This window comes from Pleurodeles waltl, chromosome 9 (assembly GCF_031143425.1).
Source record: "Pleurodeles waltl isolate 20211129_DDA chromosome 9, aPleWal1.hap1.20221129, whole genome shotgun sequence".
Classification (NCBI taxonomy): Eukaryota; Metazoa; Chordata; class Amphibia; order Caudata; family Salamandridae; genus Pleurodeles; species Pleurodeles waltl.
The window spans coordinates 1,072,963,374-1,072,982,845 of NC_090448.1; the positions used below are offsets into that span (position 1 = coordinate 1,072,963,374).

General features: G+C 45.3%; 1 long non-coding RNA gene across 1 annotated transcript in view; it reads right to left on the reverse strand.

Moving 5' to 3' along the window:
- LOC138258779 (uncharacterized) overlaps positions 1-2,357 on the reverse strand; it is a 121,869-nt gene extending 119,512 nt beyond the window's left edge. Inside the window, exon 1 of the long non-coding RNA XR_011198564.1 lies at positions 2,283-2,357. This is a non-coding gene — a long non-coding RNA (uncharacterized lncRNA). The remainder of the gene's footprint in view (positions 1-2,282) is intronic.
- Positions 2,358-19,472: the final 17,115 nt, after the last annotated feature.

A 19,472-nucleotide genomic window follows, 5' to 3' on the forward strand; every position in this document is an offset into this window, starting at 1 on the left:
CATTTGATTTTGAGGTTAACCTACGTGACATTAGCATTGTTAATATAGGGAAATAAATATTCTAACTTGTACATAAAGGTGTCATTATTCAAGACTGAAAGGTCATGGTGTGTCAATTACAGACTCCTATTGATTACTAATGTTATTGATTATTGTTGATAGTTGATATTGATAATTGACATTTGGTTATTGATCAGTATTGGTACAGAGTCTTTATGATGGGAACATCTCAAGCGTTGGTCAAAAGGTTCATCAACCTATTCCCATCCCCTTGTAAGTTTACTTATTAAAGTCTGACGCGCCAACAGTGGTCACTATAAATTTCAATTGATGATAACACAATTTGTATTTGTAAAGTGCTTGTTTACCCCTTAGGCCATCCTGGCTCTGAAAAGCAGTTACATATTGCTTACCAACTCAATGGTACTAACTGTTTTACCCTTACAGCGAGCACAGGTTGAGGATCCTACTGGGATTTTAACCTGTGACACTGACAGTCATTATTCCATTGAGCCACCAGACTATCTCCTGGCCACTCTAAACTTCAGGCTAGCCGGTTACCGATCTTGCTGTGATTACTAGTCATTCACTGATCAACTTGATTATTGGTTGTGCCTCGCAAAGAGGATACAAAAAGCTTACAGAACTAATCAAAGATTGTAATCTGATCATTTAGCCTTGATGGCAATCTCTCGTCTCCAGCCTTAACCATAAATTGTGAGGTCCAAGCATCTCTTGTAAGGCAACGAGTGGATTTCCACAAGCATAGTTCACTATTAACTGGTCATGAACAAGTGGAGCAGTTAGAATTCTCTTCAGCCACGGAGAGCACCAGGGAGGGACCTATGGCGTGTGTTTGGTTTAAAATTGAGTTGATCTGTGAATTGCATGTATTATTTTGGGGTCATATCTCAACTCTGTTCAATAATCTGACACTGACTTTCAGTTCACCATTTAACACTTTTGCCTGCTTTAACTATATTCATGCTTACTTTTCACTCAATTTATGTCATTTTTAGGTACCGCTCCTTTATTTGCATTGCAGTTCATTGTAAAGTTTGCTAAAAAAAATGCATGATGTCCATTATGTTATACAACGTCAAGGTGTGCATGCTGCTCGGATATCAAGAGGTCAACGTGCTTAATGCCTTATAGGTTTTCTTCTTCTCCATTAATGCTCATATATGAAGGTTTCCATCAATAAATTAAAAGTCAGACCTATTGGTGTTACCAGTGCTTGTTACTGAAGCAGGAGAATCAGTAACGTGCGTTGGTATGCACTGAACAGTTTGATGTGTGGGTTCAGGTTGAAATCGGATTACAGAAATCATCTGGAGCTGACAGAATTTGGGCAAGACTAAAATGCAAAAAAATGTACAGTAGTTTTTTTTTAACATGAGCAGTATAAAATTTGCTACGTGGGGCGCCTTAAGCTAAAGTGGTGGGCCCAGAATACACTTTTTATACTTTAGTAAAGTTCCGCAGCGGTGTTTTGAAATCAGGTGACCGTGTCAAGAAGTCAGGAGCTTAGCTACAAGAAATGTACCCTTTATTACTCTTAAATACTATCATCTTTATGTATTTTCTCGGTGGGAACTAAACGGGAATGACTAGTATATGCAGGCTCTCTCTGGTTTTGTAGCTGCGCCAAGCCCAGCATAGCAATTACATGAAAAGACAGCAAGAAGACCTGATACAAGCTAATTGAGGCGCTCATGTTACTGTGCGGAACATCTTAATTAATTAATGTTGCTCAATAAGGAAAATCACAACTTAATGACACTCCAACTTGTTTTGCTGCTCAGAGGAGCTCAATTGTTCAGAGGGAGTGTAAACAGAACACATGCTACTGATACAGAACGCAGCCCTGTTCTTTCGCAATCTTTATTTACCTTGAGCACTGGCAGTAATTGATTGGCTTCACAGGCGACATCAAAGGGGGCCTGGTGACAAGAGCTAATCAGATTATGGTAATAAGGGCACTCGGGAAGATCTCAAAAACCAGAAAGCCTGGAGTGTCAGTAGGAAACTAGGTACGCCCTTGCAGCTGCTTCCATTTTCACTCACTGATGTTTTAAAGGGCTACTGAAGGTAATGGCGGGATAAGGTAAAAAAAAAAAAAAAAAACAAGAAAAGACCCTTCAAAGGTAACAGAGCACCAAAGAATATATCCATAAATAAAACACTGCTGAAGACAATATTTCACCAGATGGCCAAGGAGGAGTGCCGACTGCCACTGAAATAAATTAATAAAGAATTGTTTTTTTGTTTAAAACACTTACCTTGTACTGCGGGAGACGGGTTTGTCTCCCCCGTCCTCGCCTTCATCGGGAAGCACACAGGCTCCCAGACTCCCCTCAGCCAATCACGAAGCTGCTGTCACCAGCATGACAGCAGCGTCATGATTGTTGTGAGCGGCCTGCTTCGGGGCTCACAAAGGGACTGAAGGTCTGTGCTCTTTCTCCTCCTGGCTGTGCAATACAGCCAGGAGGAGAAATGGAAAGTGTGCATGTGTGTTTTGCGGCCCAACACGGCCGGCCAAATACGCATACACACTTATGGTGCACAAACCACTCCTCTTCCAGCCCATTCCAGCCCCGCCCTACCCTAACCTGGCTGAGCGAAAAATAAAATGATAATAATGCTCTGTTATTATCATTTTATTTTTCTTTCTGCTGCAAGCACCAGGGTGACGCCACTCTGCCAAAGAGTCAATGTTCTGAGCCTAGAACTTCTTTTTAACAATGTAAGACATTTTGAGAGTTGAAATCAGGGTTTACTTCAGTTGATAATATTGAATTTAAACACATGAAAGCAACAGTTTAAAAAAGAAAACCCCAGTATGGAGAATTACATTCTTGGTGACTTGGTGCTGGGACTGGGGCACCACATCATTGGTGGCATGGTGTAATCTTGTATATTTTGGGGTTATTTGGGGATGTTCACCATTCTGCCAAGGCTGCTGAGGCATGTAATGTGCTTTTCTGGTGTACATTCAGTCTATTTTGGGGCATGATCTTGAATTTTTGTGGTGGGGCAATTCTCCACCGGGGATGGAGTAAATTACTCCGTCATCTGGCAGAGGTCCCAACTACCAAATTTTAAAATGTCCGTCAGGCCAGCGGACATTTCAATCATTGACAGGAACCACCATCTAGGCTGTTCCTGCCAATGTATTGTAACTTTGCTGTACGGCTCCGTCAAACATAAAGGAGATGTATGACAAAGTTACACTCTTTGTTTTATTTTCAAAAACAAAACCCCTAAGCCCGAATTTGTTTCTGTTTTTGTTGAGTACTGTATGACATATTTTATTTATTTTCACAGACATCTATCTGTATTTAACAACCTTGTTTTCTGACACCCACAGTTTGGAGGTAATGAGTGATAGAGTGGTTATACCCAGTTTATGAACGATTGATAAGCATGACATATTTGCATTGATTCCTCAGGATAATTAGTTCTCTTCTGTGTGTTAAATCTTAGGGAGCTCTTTATATGATTCCTGACCTCAGGGCGTGCAGGTAATACTTAACATATATAAAGCCAGGGACAAGAGCCAATGCTGCTTGTTACCATGGGCCATATGTATGAAAAAATGGCCTTGCGAATCGCAAATAGCGATTTTTAAGAAATCGCAATTTCCGAGTCGCAATTGGCCATGTAACAAAATTACGATTCGGAATTAGCGATTTCTTAAAAATCGCTGTTTGTGGTTTGCGAGGCCCATTTACCGAATCGCAAATTACATTTTCGCAAATTGCAATTTTTTTGCGATTCGGTAAAAAATCGCAAATTGCGAGAAATTTTGAGAAAGCACACCTGGAGGAGCCTGATGACATCACAAGCAGGAAATGAGTCATCCCAGGCAGTTTCTGTGCCACATCGAAACCAGCATCTTGAGAGAGAGCAGCCCAGCCACACAGAGCAGCACTCAGAAGGAGCCAGCACACCTGAGCAAGGATGGACACCCCAGGCCAAGCACAGGAGAAGGGAGAAAGAAAGTGCAAGCTAAAATTCAGTGAGCAGGAGCTTGAGGTGCTGACTGACGAGGTGGTCAGGAGCCATGACCGCCTTTTTGGAAAAAGCTCACTCCAGATGCCTGAGATTGAGAAAAGGAAACTATGGGCGGATATACAATCAAAAATCTGCACAATTGGAGTGGCACAGCGCTCCGTAGAAGAAATCAAGAAGAGGTGGTATGACCTGCGGTCCCGTGCGAAGGAGAGGGTGGCAAGGAGACTGCAGGAGGCCAGGGGCACAGGAGGCAGTCCACCCACAGAGGCACCATCCACACCATTGGAGGACCAGTCGAGTCCACACTCCTCCCTGAAGCTGTGAAAGGGGTAACAGAGATCGACACCTCCGGCACACCAAGTACCAGCCAAGGTAAGTGCAATATTGCTTTTGTAACCCCATATGTGTATGCACAAACGTTCCTTAGGAATTAGCAAGTAATGTTAAACATTGTGAGAAGTAGTCCAGTCCACATCTTAGAAGCAGCACAACAATGCATTATGGGAGTGGCAGTCCACAATCCAGAGCTGAAAGTAGCCCATACAATGTATTTAAGTAGAGTGACACCCAGAGGAACACAACACACACAGCACAGTGTAGAGAAGTACCTGTACCTTTATTACCATTGTCTGACCGTAAATGTGACAAACATAACTGACATGCTGCATATTATCGTTGCAGGTGGGCCAGGGCCAGCAGCCACAGCATCAGCACAGGTAGGCGAGACTGACACCCATCTGGCCTCCGATTCAAACACCAGTGGCTCTCTCAACATTGCGACTGTCCGACGCAGGCCCAGGGCACTGCCACTGCCAGAGCTCAGCAACGACTCAGATGAACAGCAGGAAGGGACAATTTCCCCATCAGCAATAGGCAGGCGCAGCCAGATGCAGGAGGTCAGGTGTCCAGACCACAGCACCACGCAGGATGGCGACCAATTCCAGGACACAGCAGCATGAGGCAGTTGAGGGTCCCTCCCTATTTGGTGGGCTGGAAGCTGCTATGTTGCAGCAGCAGCACCTACAAAATAAGAGGATCCTGGGATTAGAAACGAATTTGCGCAAACATAACCGCAACATGGTGGGCCTGCATCGCCAACTTGACTCCCTCAATCACAACATAGAACAGCTGCGTGAGGGACAGATGCAGGCATCATGGGACCACAGAGACCTCACAAGTGCTGTCCGTGAACTCTGCCAGGAGCTGCGCCATTAGAGGGTGAGCCAGCGCAGACAGGAGTGCAGATTTAGGAACATGTTTGGCAGCTTCTGTCGTTCTTCTAACAGGGTGGCAAATTCAACTGCACTGACTGCCCGTCGTGCAGTGGCTGCACAAGTGGAGGCAGCACACAGCAGCAGGGCTGTTGTGACTGGTGCAGATCACCAATGTGATCTAACACATTATGGGACCGAGGTCAGCCACTCCGAGTGAGCTTGCACTGGGGGACACTGAGGACAGTTCCAGCCCCAGCAGTGTAGCTGTACCAGCATTGGACACCAGACGGCGCAGTGCCAGGCACAGCACTGCCACTGACACTGACAATAGAGGTGCCAGTGAGGTAACTGGGCACCCGAGTGGTGTGCGTGGCCACAAAAAATGACTCTAGCTGCCAGTGGACTTATGTTTTCACTATGAAGTAATAGTGCATTGCTCAGTCCTTTATTGTTTTGAGTTTCTCACTTAACCTTTTTTGTTATTCCTCACACGAACATTACCTGACTTAAGGTAATACATTTATTTCACTACAGGTACAGTTGTCAGAGGATTTGTGTCATTTATACTCACATCCGAAATGGTTGTGTGTGATGTTGGCACGCCTTTGCCTTCCCTCTCCTGCACTGGTCCTGTCTGCTGGATGTAGGGGTTGTATGGGATCATCATCCTCATCAGATTCAGTATCACATATTTCTACAGGTATGTCCCTGGTGGTAGCTATATTGTGCAAGATAGCACAAGTAGCCACTATTCTACATGTCGTCTCTGGACTGTACTGTAGTGCCCCTCCACTTTTGTGGAGGCACCGGAAGCGACTCTTCAGCAGTCCAAATGTGCGCTCCACCACATTGCGGGTTGCCCTGTGTGTTGCATTGTATCTCCGTTCTGCTGGTGTTGCAGGATTGAGGTAGGGCGTCATCATGTAGGTGCGCACTGCGTAAGCACTGTATCCTGGAAGGGACTGAGGGTCTGATAAGCAGTGGGCCATCTGACATTAGCACGCCATCAATGCGCCATTGTATAGAGGGACAATACCTAGTAGATATCCTTCACCAAACTCCCCAGCTAGCAGTCTTGTGTGAATCCCGCTGTGGCGAAAGATGTACGAATCATGTGTGCTCCCTGGGTATCTGGCCACGAGATCAGTAATGATGTAGGAGGCATTGCAAATCACCTGTATATTCATTGAATGTTGGTATTTCCTGTTGCGGTACACATACTCTGTGGCGGATGGTGGACAGATTGCCACATGTGTTCCATCTATGGCACCTAGGACGTGGGGGAACTGTGCTATCTGGTAAAATTCAATTTTTGTCTGCTGTATTTCCTGTGGGGTGTGGGGGAATCTGATGTACTGGGGTAGTTTGCTCAGCATGGCGTTGATAAATGCATTGAAAAATCTGGAGAGGGTACTCTGTGAGACCCCTCCAGCTGCTGCTATGACCCCTTGATATCTCCCTGAGGCGAGTAGGTGGAGGGAGCAAAATACCTGCACATGGGTGGGTATGCTGTGAGTCCTTAGTGTTCTGGCTGCAGTATGGGTTGTAGCTCAGCAATCAGATCAAGTATCATGGCTGAGTTCAACCTATACCTCTCATATATTTCCTTCTCTGTCAGGTTAAAAAGTGTAATGCGCACTCTAAAAATGCGCTCCTGTCTCCTCCTCCCTCTCCTCAAACCTGCTAAGATCTTCATCCTCCTCGCCATGACTTAGAGTGCAGCCATTGTGGAAAAGAGTCTGAGGCATTCTGGGCCTCTTTATATAGGTTGCACCTGATTACCACCTGGTTTCAGTTAGTGGTATTTGTGCAAAATGCCATTCTTCGAAAAATCGCAATTTGCGATTTTTTTATGTATCTCTTTGTGACTTGGATTTTGCGACTCGCAATTTGCGCCTCGCAATTTCCTACTTTAAATACCAAATCGCAAATTGCGACTCACAAAACCAGGCCGCAACGGAAAAAAACGCTATTTTTGCGATTTCTTATTTTTGGTCTGTGAATGCCTTTCTTGCATCGCAGACCACTTTTTTGCACTCGCAAACGGCCGAATTTTGCGATTCGCACCGTTTGCGAGTGCAAAAAAGTTTCATACATCTGGCCCCATTTTCTCTCCTGAGGCCATTCAAATCCTGTCCAGAAGCCATTCTACATCTAGCCTCTTTCTTGCTGTCTCCCAACCCCACTGTCCCCAGGAGGTTACCTGCCAGCACTGATGGTGGTATTTTCATGCTGATGGTTGTACAACAGGTGATTGGAGGCATACCTTCTCTCCAGCAGATCCTGGCATTCAGGTGCGTGGAGGTTGACAGAAAGTCTTTGGTTGGAAGAATTAAACACACATATTACAATAATGCCCGGGAGGTGGCAGACACCAGGGCAACAGGGGTGCCCCAGGGCAACAGGGGAGCCACAGCCCCCGCATTGGAAAAAAGAGCCCCGGGGAGGTGGTGGTCCCTGGGGCAGCAGAATGGGACAGGAAGCCCCCCCCACGTTAAAAAAAAAAATGCCCCAGGGACTTGGCCCACCCGGGGGCATTCGACTAACGAAGCGCGAGGGCCCCGCTTTTTTTTTTTCTTCATTTTACGAGGGGATTCGCGGAACCAACGCATCTCTGCTTGTAAAATCAACAAAAACATGCTTTATAGCCCTGGAGGGGTCTCTGTGGGACCCCAGCAATGGAGCTAAGGGGGACTTGGCTGAAGCTGAGTCTCAAGATGGCTGACAACACTTCAGCAGCTTCTGCTGTTGAAGTGTTTTCAGCCAATCAGATCTCAGCACAAGATCGGTAGGGGTCACGATTCCTTCGCATCCCTAGATATACAAATTTGTTTTCCCCTTAATTTCTCAAAAACTACTGAACAGAATAATACCAAAACATAAAAGGCACTCTTTCTGGACCAGTACCTACCTTCCTGCAAAATTTGATGTGATTCCTTTCAGTAGTTTTTGCGTTATTGCTGTTCAAAATCCCTATGAAAAAATTAATGAGAATAACATGTTTTGGAACCCCCCTTTTTTCTTGGCCGCCCTGGACGGATCACCCTGAAACTTTTCAGGCAGCAAATGATGGAACTGGCAAAATGTTTAAAAATGTTTTGTGAAGATTCGTCAAGTGGTGCCAACGATATAGGCAAGTAAAAAAACACTTTTTGTATAGAAACGTAATCCTACCTATAACTACCTAGTGGTGACTGCCACTAGGTACTATATAGATATATAGGATCCTTCTTTCAATTGTCTGTTTACATTTTTATCTTACATATCTTCCAATTGTAACTAGTACAAACTGTTTGTTATTGTGATTAATAATTTACATACTGTTTAATGAGTCTCTGGCCTTTTCAATATATCTTATTCTAGTTTGAGCTTGTAAATCTTCCAAGTGCTCATGCTCTTTGAACATACACTCTTCATTTGCCTGAATCCTTCCTATGGAGGAACACTATAGTTGAATATTTTCTGTGGTACACTTTTGCTCAATTGCAGTCTTCAGACACTGCTCATAAACTCTTCTGCAGATGTGCTGTAATCTACACTGCTTCTAGACTCCCAAACACCTCTGCACATGTGCCAGGAAAAACAATGCTCTTTGAACTGATTTTCTCAGAATTTCTCCTCACAAACTCAGTTGAAGTGCACTGAACATGGTCCACATGCACACATACATTTGTCCCACCAACTAGATTGCCTTGATTTTTCATCGTGAATGTTGGACTTTTTTCCTTATGAAGGGTCATCCCCAGTCTTTTTGCCTCCTGCCTCCTATTTTTTCGGACCTCTCGCTGTTGGCTCTAGGACTCTGAGCACTTTTTCACTGCTGACCAGTGCTAAAGTGCAGGTGCTCTCCCATCTAAAGTTGGTATGATTGGCTCATACATTTAATTTACTTGTAAGTCCCGTGTACAGTGGTATCTCTAAACCCAAGGCCTGTAAATTAAATACTACTAGTGGGCCTGCAGCGCTGCTTGTGCCACCCACTGAAGTAGACTTTCAAACCTGCCTCAGGCCTGTTAGCGCAGGGCCTGTGTGCGCAGTTTTCTGCCACAGGAACCTGGCATCTAAATGTACTTGCCAGGCCCAGAAACCCCCTTTTACTACGTGCAAGTCACCCCTAAGGTACACCCTAGCTAGCCCTATGGGCAGGGTGCCATGTATGTAGAAGACAGGACATGTGTCAGGTTGCATGGCCTGTCCTGGTAGTGAGAAACAGCCAAACTTGGTGACTCACTGCTGTGAGTGCTGCTTCTCATAGGATCACATTAGAAATGACCTGCCTTATGTGTAAGGGGTATTGTCTGATTTATGAGGGGTAGCGTGTTTTGTATGTTTGTGATGGTGATAATAAATGCTGCTTACTGGTGTAGGTGTATTTCTTATTGCTATGACAGAAATGCCACTTCTAGAAAGTGCGCATTTCTCTGTGCTTATGACTCTGGTGTTTGCAGCTTGACTCCGATCCACTCTGGGCAGAGTGACAGTTGGGGCTTTGTGCATACTTTTCAGACAGCCTGTACACAGGGAGGGTGCACAGAGGTGCATCTGCATACTGAATAGTCTTCCTTGGCTGAGAGAAGGGAGAGGCGGGGCACACCTACATTTGTAAAGGCTGTGCCCTGGCCTCCACTCAAAAGAGTCGTTTACCCCCCCACTGATGTTTGGAGCCTCTGATGAAGGAGAGAGGGGGCACTTGGGGCACTTCCAGAACTAGTTGTAACTGGTTTGAACCCCCTCTTCCCACTATTGTAAAACACTGCAAGGACTGAGTATAAGTACAGGGGAAGTTTCCCCACAATTTGGAGACTCTTGGAATCATCTTGTTACTGGACAAAAAGGACTGGAAGGACTCACCAGGAACCGCCATGGACTGCTGCTGCTGTGCTGACTTGTGACCTACTTGGTCACTGTAAAGGACTTGCCACCTGCTTGCATCCTCTGTGCTGGCCTGTTGTTGGCACCCTCCCTTTGTGGGCCATTTTCCCTGACTCTTGTTCCCCAGGGGCAGGGTGCTGTGGCTCCTGACCCCTGCAACGATCTTCAGGCACGAAGAGTGCTTCAACATATGCCTGTGATTAGCGATGTGGAAAGCGCTGCTGCTGTACTGTTGATAGCGCTTGAAAAGTGCTTTTTCAAACTGTTGCACAGAATAACTGCCACAACCCGGGCTTAAACTGATGCCCTGGGCGTTTTTAGAAAGCACGTCGCTGTGCCCGTGTTCACCGCCGCAGCCCGGGGAGGCTGTGTGAGTGAAACGCGAGTGAAGCGTGCTTCACAGTGCCACCGGGGCACAAAGGAAATCCCTTTGTCCTGAAACGGAACAAGCGTGCTCCTATTGGTTCCCAGGGGCAAGGATCGCTCCGTAGAGCATCCCTGGGGCACCAGGAGGCCCTGATTTATCATGGACCCCGCCGGAGGCAGGAAGGAGAGGAGGACGCCTCTCCTTAGCCTGCTGAGCCCAGAAGGGCTCTTTGTTGGATCGTGGGTGGGGCAGCAGCCTCCATGAAGGCTCCCCCGCGCCGCAGGTCCCTTGCTTGGCCCATTGTGGTCCAGTGCCTTTTCTGTGCCTCCCCCCACGTTGGAGGGCCAGTGTAGGCCTGGGGTGCACCCCTAGAGATCACAGGCCCCAGGAGGGGCCCGTCACCAATTGGAGGGGAGTCCTCCCCCCTACATTACTTGGAGGACTTTGTCCCCCCTTGTGAAGGCCGGTTGAGGCCCAGTGGGGCCCCCAGTGATCGCGTGCCCCTTGAGGGGCCCATCAGTAGCACAGATGGGGTGTGTGCCACACCCTCTGCTTCAAAGATTATCAGAGGCCCCCGTTGGCACAGAGGAGCGCCGGGGGCCCCGTCTTCCAGGCACTGGAGGTGCCTTCATCATCAGACAGGTACTTTTAAATGGACAATATATATCAGAGGTTCTTTCTAGAGACCCTGTTGATGCATATATTGCGTACCTGTTTATGATGCCTTCATATATGTATGCAAATGTACCTATTATGGGCATACCATGCTAATATGTTTTTATGACTTGCCATATGTTTTATAATGTTCCTACTACGGGTGTTTATGATATTCTTATGACAAGTGCTTTGGTGTAATAACTTGTTTTCCTGACTACTGCTTATGTTGCAGAATTCTGAGAACTTTGTGTTATATGTGACTACTGCGAGTTTGCAGATTAACTAATGTGTAACGAGGTAGCAGGATAGTACTGATATGTGATGTTTGGTCTAATCATTTAATTGTGTACAATACAGTATACTTTCATATAACTGGCTGTTGTGTTTCCTTTGTGGTGGGGATAGTGCGTCACGTGTGTTGTGTGTGTTGTGCAAACGCTTTACACATTGCCTCTGGGATAGGCCTGACTGCTCATGCCAAGCTACCAAGGGGGTGAGGGTGTTATCTTGGCTGTGTAACTCCCTTGCCCTGACTAGAGTGGGTGGGTTCTGCCTGGCTGAGGTGCATACCCTAGCCAACCAGATACCCTATTTCTAACAGTGAACCATAGCGGCCATCTTGAAATTCTCTGTACCAAGTCCTTGCAATCCTTTCAACACTGAGTGAAACAACAGCTTCCTGCAAGGACATAGATTCTCCCACAGTCAATAGAGCTTGACAAAAAGGTATTTGGCATTTTTCGGCTTTCTTTCGGAGCTTAAAACATGCAGTAGATTTTTTACACACCCTCCCTCTGAGGGTGATGCACAAAGAACCCTGCATTAACCTGTGCCAAACCCTCTGGTATTTTGGCACAGAGCAGTCAGGCTTAACTGAGAGGCAATGTGTAAAGGATTTCTGCAGCACTCCAAACAGTAATAAAGTGAAAACACCACACAGAAATGATGCCACACCAAGCTAGAAATATAGGGGGTTATTACAACTTTGGAGGAGGTGTTAATCCGTCCCAAATGTGACTGATATACCACCAGCCGTATTATGAGTTCCATAGGATATAATGGACTTGTAATGCGGCTGGTGGTATATCTGTCACTTTACCGTCACTTTTGGGACGGATTAACACCTCCTCCAAAGTTGTAATAACCCCCATAGAGTATCTTTTATTAAATAAAATAAGGCCACAATAACAAACATCCAATTAGTAGAACAGGAGATTTACAATTTTAAAGATTTCAGGGAAAATAGTGCTAAAAAGCAGAATGCGACAACTATAGATATATTTGTGTGCCTGACCAGGGCAAAGGCAGAAGTTCAGTCCGACTGCAATAGAGCCTGGGCTGGCTATAAGCACCCTGTTAGACCTGCTGAACAGATTACTTTAAATCCTGGTTTGCATATCGTTGTGAAGATCTACATCGAAAATGTGCCACACAGCCGAAGTGATGCGTCGGTTCTGAGATGCGGCAAAGCTGATGTGTGAGGTCCTGTGTCATCGTTCATGATATGTCGTCGAGAGATTGCAATGTGAAGTCTGGCATTGAGGATGCATTGCTCAGTCAGAGCAATGCTTTGGGTTGGAGGGGCTGTGATGAGCAGTCCAACATCATCGTTGAGGCTGCCATCAACAAGGGATGTTTAGGCTGTGCCACTGATTTGTTGCACAGCAGTGGTTCCGAAGGTGCATGTGGGCTGCTGCAGTTCTATGGGCCTTTGTGGTGGGTCTAATACATGATGCAGCAGCAGCAGCAATGCACGGGTTCTGCTGGATCACAGAAGCTGGCAAGCACCTTAGGCCCACTTCCAAGGGCCCAGGACTGGGTTGGCACCACTTGGCAGGGTAAATTCACAGATGGCAGAGTTGAGGTGCGGCGTTGTTGGAATCATGTCACCTGCACCCAGTCATGTGACCCAGAGACAGGCTGCAGGCTAGTCCTGGTCAGAATTCTTAATTATTCTGGAGGAATATCCTAATTCCTCATTACTTTTCCAAGGTGGAAATATTGATAAATTCCACTGTTCCACTGGCAGAATAAATTTACACTGGTTGTTGTTTATAAAATAGGGATGCAAAAAGGATCAATCCGTCTATGTTTAAAAATCACTGCTGAATAATGTTTAATCTACAGTGGTCCCTCTTGCGGCCATGTTTAGAAACCAAACCACTTCAGTACATTCCCTGTCACAACCTTACAAACTCTGCAGTAATCTGGAAAGTATGTAGGGGAGCAGAGGGTTTTGCACTGCAGTGATACCTCTCTGTGCCCTTACTCTGCAGTGGTCACTGGGGTCTAGGGAATCTGTATTCTGGTGTTGGAAAGCCACCTAAATACTGATTCTAGAGGTGTGCAGGGTAGCAGCCATTGGCTACTTAACCTTTGGGTACCTACAAATCCCTATATAACCACTTCCTGTGGGAAGTTGGCATATTCCTATTCCAGAAGGCCTGGTTTCAACCAAAAACAAGATGATGGAACCCTTCCTTGAGTGCCCACCTCAGGTAGCCCATCCTAGGGGTGTGGTTACTCCAGAAGTGATACACGCCTAGTGCCTAGCTAATTTTCCTGCCTGTCCTGGTGCCAAGTGGGCCTCAGGGAAGGTGGTGGTTACATCTAGGTCTGGGGAAGCTGGGTGGTAGTATGCTAAAGATGGCAAAGACTTTAAAGCCACTGGCCTTGGTATGCAGATCTGCTGGCCATCCTGCTAGAGAGGGTGACAACATTCCTCTCCGGAGCAGGCTTTGTTTCTGGCCTCCGATAGTGTGGGCTGTCACCTCCAGGGGTCATAAACCTGTCTGCAGTGGCAGGATGGTCGAGACCCATAAGCCAACTCACTTAGAGACGAGTGTGCTGCCCTTTGGATGCATGTCATAATAAATCTGGGGCTGTCATCAACCTGGATTTATTAAGATGAGCTGATACCAAGCACCTTAGGGTTCAGTGAAGCTAGTATGTGACTGGGTCACTTATGTTGACAAGTATCCAGCACATACCTTAAGATGGTTTCCCAGTTCATTTGCAATGCTCAGCAATGGGGCTGGGCATTACAGGGGCATGCCTGCTTGTGCAACTATGTCCACAAAACAAATATAATGCACCCTGCCCTAGGGCTCACAAGCCTGCTGTAGGGATGACTTGCATGTATTCATATGTAGTGATTGTCACATGGCACACAATGGGTGTTCCACGCGGTTTTCTCCTGACAGACTGCAAGGGCAGCTGTGTGCTCCTCAGTTTTAGAGGGGTGCCTGAGGGTGGCACAGCAGGTGCTGCAGCTCTTGGGGACTCTCTCATCTACCCATGTCCTAGGTACCAGGGGAACCATTTACTAGAGAATCACACATGTCAGAGTAGTCTGCCAATTGTACACATTATTTCTTGTTTTCAGGGAAAGAGCACTGGCACTAGGGAACTGTTTAGCAAGGACCCAGTGCACCTCAGTTGAAAAACCTCAGGACCAGAGAGCAAAAAGTTAGGGAAACCATGTCAAAAATGGCATTTTCCTACACTAGTGTCTTGAGTGTTTGAAGTCAACCCAGGTAAAATCTCAGTTAAGCTAGTGTAATTCCGGCATTTTGCAATATGCTTTTTAAGCAAAATTAGGCAGATTTCTGTAATTATGCCACGTTGGTCATTTGGGTGTTGCTGAGATAACAAAAATCCTATCCAACATGAACAGACAGAACACGAGCAACTCTGGCATTGTTTTTGACATGCAAATGTATTTTGCAGTAAAATATAGCATAAAATGTCTCATTCGCATTTCACGTTATTTCACATGCATTTTTCTGAAGTTTTGTTTAATTAGAACAAAATATGTGATCTTCTTATACCCATTTATTTAAACATCTAGCCTGGAAATAATACCCATGATGGCATGGAAGTGGTCACAATATGAAGGGAGCATAGGCTCTACCCTCCTCAACCTGTGTGGTATGTTTTTGTGCAAACTGCCCCATTACCACAGAAGATGCAAGCCATACCACCCAAGGGAATCATGGATATATAGTCAGCATACCTTATCAACAAATGTGTACCTGTCATGGTTTGTGATGTCGCCTTATTTGCTGTCAAAGTGATTTGCAGCATGCGGGTTTCAGCAAACATGTCACTTGGATATGCCAGATAGAGATCAACTAAGAAAAAGTCACTGTAGCAAATGTTCCTTTTCTGCATGTTCACTTCAGAACTTTCACCTTTTTCCAGACCCTGTTTATGCTGAATTTCTGATTGCATGGGCTTTACCACTGCTAAACAGTAGTAAAGTGCACATGCTTCCCCCCATGCAAGTGCTGTACATTAGAATATCCTACTTACACTATTTAACTTTGTTATATGTCCAATGTAAATGGTGCCTATTATTCATCTATTGAATGGTAAGTTAAATGGCAGTGTCTGATTATACCACCCATGCATATACCAAAAATATATGCCCTCTCTGAGCACCATTGTGCAGGGCTGCAGTTTAAATATGTTGCAGTGACACATGGCAATGAATGCCTTTGCCATTTAGGAAAAACTATTTTTATATAGGCATAAATCACCCCTACAATGTGCCTTGTAAGCTCACAGGAAATACTTTAAACCTGTCAGCCTTAGGGGATTCTTCCTCCAAACCTTTTCCCTTCTCATCTCCTATTTTGTTGAATTTGTTTTTGTTGGCATTTGGCTCCATGCTCTTTACCACTGCTAACCAGTGCTAAAATGTGTATGCTCACTCTCTAAATCATCGTGCAATTGCCTTAAAACTGATTGACCTATTTAATTTACTTATAAGTCCCGAGTACAGTGGTACACCCTACACTCAGTGGGCTTGTAACACTTGTGAAGCCACTAAAACATGTCTTAGGGTTGGCATTGCAGCCTGTGCAGTTTTAAACTGCCAACTTGATATGGCAAAATAAACCTTTTGCCCAATCCAAAAACTCCTTTATCAATAAATATAAATCACTCCAGGCATAGGCCCTAACCAGTCCATAGGGCAGGGTGCATTGTATTTGAAAAGTTGGACATGTACTTTTAAGTTTTACAGGTCCTGGTATTGAAAATCTGAATTAGGTTTTCACTACTGAGAGGTCAACCTCTCCCAAAGGATAACATTACGTTATCTTCTTACAGTTAATACGTGATAACTTTTATTTAGGAACAGGTCACAATCTCATCTTTGGTGTCCAGGGAATTCTAATTTAAAACTCTCTTTAATGATGAAGTCAGATTTTAAGTCACAATTCTGAAAATGACACTTTTAGAAAGTTGGAATTTTCATGTCCTAATAATTTAACGCCTGCAGTTTGTATCCTGCGTCACAAACACCGCTGGCTGCCTTGTCCCACTGATCTTTTCCATTTCCAACATTTTTCTTTGAAATTTCTTCCAAGTCCAGAGGTAAGCCTGTACCAGGCCCCATTCACTTGTAGTATCCTAGCCGCATTCCATCACAGTTAGCAATAATGTTAGACTTTTCCCCAGTCTTGAGTGAGCAACTTTGGCTTATAGGATAATCGCCTACAGTTGTGACTCAAATTTGGACATTAAATGCTGACTACTTAGTATGGATTAACCATTTGAGAATTCACAGGAGGAGTTGTCTTTTGACTTGGACATGCCTGTGCACGTTATCCAAGTGTATATTTTCATGCATGATACTCATTCGCATGTTTGAAGCATCGGTTACATTTTAACTAACCAGAGCATAGCATATGTCCCTGGTTATTTTGTATAAACACATCTTTCATGAACAGACAAATCACCAGCTTAGAGACTAACATGAGCATGCCTTGTACGTGCATGTTCTGTTTGAAAAGACACAGACTCACACTTTAGAGGGATCAGCTCCCTCATCGAGTGCATTAAGTCAAGTGCTGCTGATGACAAGGTGGGGGTCTCTACTTTTTTTTAACCTTGAGCTGGGCTTTTGATCAGGCCTGGGAGGATCTTGCAGAGTTTATTTCCACAGCACTCCACCAAGTTTCTCCCGAAGTGCAAACGGCACCACACATTCTGCCAGAGGGCACTGCTTCCTCCTGCCGGCCAAGTAGATTTTGTACTCAAGCCACAGCTTTCTCAATGCGAGCGATCACGATCTGCCATGACTGCCTGTGTTAAGAAATCACACCCTAGCACTTGATTGTTTCACTCATGCTCGCTAACTTAACATTGGCGAGCCACCTGTGAGAAAAAACTCTTCCACGCAGCAGTTGGCAGTGTTTTTCCCAATCTCCTTTCTCCAGTCAGAGTGCAAAATGGGCAAAACTCAGTGAACTCTGTTGGCAGACTGAATTTTACCGCCCACCTGTACTTTTGATGTTTTAACTTGCAATAAGCCTTTGTTTTCCCTTTCGCTTTGGAGATCTTCTGTTCAGTGATTTCCTTTACGTTCTTGCATTGCATTAATTGTGTTTTTTCTGATTGCAGTATGCATCATGAAGGAGATGTACGTGATTGCTATGTTTGATAAATGCACAGGGTAAGCTTCAATTCCATTCACCCTTGTGTGGCTTTCTAAGGCAGGATATAAGATATATTTATTATCCTTTGTATTGTTAATTTGGGCTTCATTAGAAATTAAAGAAAGTGTTTGTGGACCTTTTGGAAATACCATTTCTCATTCTGTTTCAATGATTTCACTGATAAGCTTGAGCCCCCCCTAATATAATTTCAAGATTATTTTGGCACTATCTACCTTGGCTAATCGTTTTTAGTGCCCACCCTTGCAAATGGACGTACATTTTTCTCACTATCCTGATGCAGATACCAATGTAGTTTATTATTTAGGAGTGCAAACATTGAGAACATATTAAACATTGTACTGCTGTTTGGGTCTAAGACCATCCTGATGCAGATACCAGTGTAGTTGATTATTTAGGAGTGAAAACATTGAGAACATATTAAACATTGTATGTACTGCTGTTTGGGTCTAAGACCACTTGGATAAGCTCCCCCACATTGTCTCTCGTAAATATAAGCAACCATTTTTTTTCTCTACCTGTACTTGAGCTTTTTTTCTCTATTTTCTGTTTCACTTGTACACTACCCACACGCACTGCATCTTCACCATTCAGTCCATCTGATGAGCACCTATTGAACATAGTCTATGTACTTCTAAAATTGCATGACAGTGTCACCACTTGATTCTGCTATAAATGAGTGATCATACAAAATCTAGACCCTTTGCTGTTTTATTTTTAGAAATTGGTTCTAGACCAGATATAGTTCCACTAACTTTTAATCTAAGAATTGGGTACTAAAATGTTTGCCATACGCACCACAGTATTCTCACACTGGGCATAATACGATGTTCTGATGAGTGCAGGGTTGTACAGTTGCTTTTTTTTCAGGGGCTATTCAAGAAGTGCAGAGTTTAGGTAATCTTCATTTTACTTTAGGAGACCGGCACTGCAAGTTCAGGTAACATGCTACAATTAACAAAAGTGGGATAAGAGACACCGAAGATTTCTGGAATATATATACTCAGTGGGAAGTGGTGCCCCAAAAGAAAAGGCTATGGACAGGGCAAATAAACATATAGGCCCTGATTCCAAACTTGGCGGGCGGCAGGAGCCGCCCGCCAAGCGGGAACCGCCAGAATACCGCTGCGCGGTCAAAAGACCGCCGCGGTAATTCTGAGTTTCCCGCTGGGCGGGCGGGCGACCGCCAGAAGGCCGCCCGCCCAGCGGGAAACCCCTTCCCACGAGGATGCCGGCTCCGAATGGAGCCGGCGGAGTGGGAAGGGTGCGACGGGTGCAGTTGCACTCATCGCGATTTTCAGTGTCTGCTATGCAGACACTGAAAATCTTTATGGGGCCCTGTTAGGGGGCCCCTGCAGTGCCCATGCCATTGGCATGGGCACTGCAGGGGCCCCCAGGGGCCCCACGACACCCGTTACCGCCATCCTGTTCCTGGCGGTGAAAACTGCCAGGAACAGGATGGCGGTAAGGGGGTCGGAATCCCCATGGCAGCGCTGCAAGCAGCGCCGCCGTGGAGGATTCCATAGGGCAGCGGGAAACCGGCGGGACACCGCCGGTTTCCCGTTTCTGACCGCGGCTGTACCGCCGCGGTCAGAATGCCCATGGGAGCACCGCCAGCCTGTTGGCGGTGCTCCCGTCATTTTAGCCCTGGCGGTCGTCGACCGCCAGGGTTAGAATGACCCCCATAGTAGCAACAGATTTACTGTTTGTGGTAATGGAAACTATTGGAAAGGAGCTAACATGAAAGACTAGCACAAACGCTGAACAGGCTATGACTATGCTGAAACTACTTAAACTAGAGAAACTAAGGAAGAGGGAACTGAGTAAGTGTTGTGAGGCCACAGCTTTGCAGAAATATTTGGATCTGGATAGAATACTCAG